This window comes from Gekko japonicus, unplaced genomic scaffold (genome assembly GCF_001447785.1).
Source record: "Gekko japonicus isolate JY-2015 unplaced genomic scaffold, Gekko_japonicus_V1.1 scaffold1785, whole genome shotgun sequence".
Classification (NCBI taxonomy): domain Eukaryota; kingdom Metazoa; phylum Chordata; class Lepidosauria; order Squamata; family Gekkonidae; genus Gekko; species Gekko japonicus.
The window spans coordinates 121,533-122,853 of NW_015165298.1; positions in this window are offsets into that span (position 1 = coordinate 121,533).

The following is a 1,321-nucleotide window of genomic DNA, read 5'->3' on the forward strand; positions in this document are numbered from 1 at the left end:
TATTGGATATTTCATGTTGTGTGAAAGATTTTTAAAAATATTTTATAATCCACCCGCAGGCTCAGTGAGAAAGGTGTGCTACAAATGCAGTGAATAAATTTTTAAAAAAACCTATTGTGTCTGTATGAAAGTGTTTCTCTCCCAATGATACACTTTCTTTTGCTAACCACAGAATTTGTTTTCTGCCTTCATTTTGAACCCCCTATTTCTCAGGTGGAAAAGTGAAGGTACATCTGCTAAAATAACATAGTAAAGAAGTTTATAACTTTCTCTCCTCAGGTGGGGATGTGGCTCAGTGGTAGAGCATCTGCTTGGCATGCAGAAGGTCCCAGGTTCAATCCAATTAAAAGGATCAGGTAACAGGTGATTTGAAAGAACTCTGCCTGAGACCGTGGAGAGCTACTGCCAATCAGAGTAGATAATACTGACCTTGATGGACCAGTCGTCTGATTCAGTATAAGCAGCTTCATGTGCTCAGGTATATTGAGTAAGCTTGTAATTTCTTATTGAATTGCAATATATCTTATTGAAAATGAAGACATGTGCATAGTAAACAGTAAAACTGTATAAATGATGTGTTTTTAGTTCCTTTATTATCATGCTACTCTGACTGAAGATCTTGCAAACTGCATTTTAAGTTGTTAAATGAGTAAACAGATTTTGGTTTGATGGGAAATTAAGTATTGCATATATTTCTTTCCTTTTTTTTCCTGAGGGGAAAGTTTCTCCATGGCTTCAAAATCCCTGCAAGCTTTACATCTCTGGAGGTACTGTGGCTCAAAGGTGGAGAGTCTGCTTAACATACAGAAGGTTCAGGTACAATTCCCCGGCATCGCCAGTTGAAAGAAACAGGTAATATGTGATGTGAAAAACCTCTGCCAGAGATCCTGGAAAACTGCTGCCAGCAGGGCCAGCCCGTCATGAACAAATTTTAGACTGTCGCCTAGGGCGCCAGCTGGACAAGGGCACCACTCTGGCCTGCCTGCTGCCTCACCTTCCCCATTAGGCCCTGGGCCATGTGTCCCGCTGGCGGGCTCCCTTTCCCTCAGCCGGCCAGCCTCATCTCCTCCTCACCCTCCCTTACCAGCCGGAGCACCTCCCCCCACCCACAATTCAGCAGCACCGTTCAGGGAAGTGAAGAAACGCACCCCCTGCCACCCTAACCCCGGACCCCTGGGAAGCCTCCTGCCGGCTTCAGCTCCTCTCCAGGGAATGCAAAAGGGAGGGGGAGGTTTCCCGCAAGGTCTGAAGTGACTTTTCCTCACCAAAGGCAGAAGAGCTGCAGAGGCTTCCTGACGGGACGCGGGGTGTGTGTGTGGGG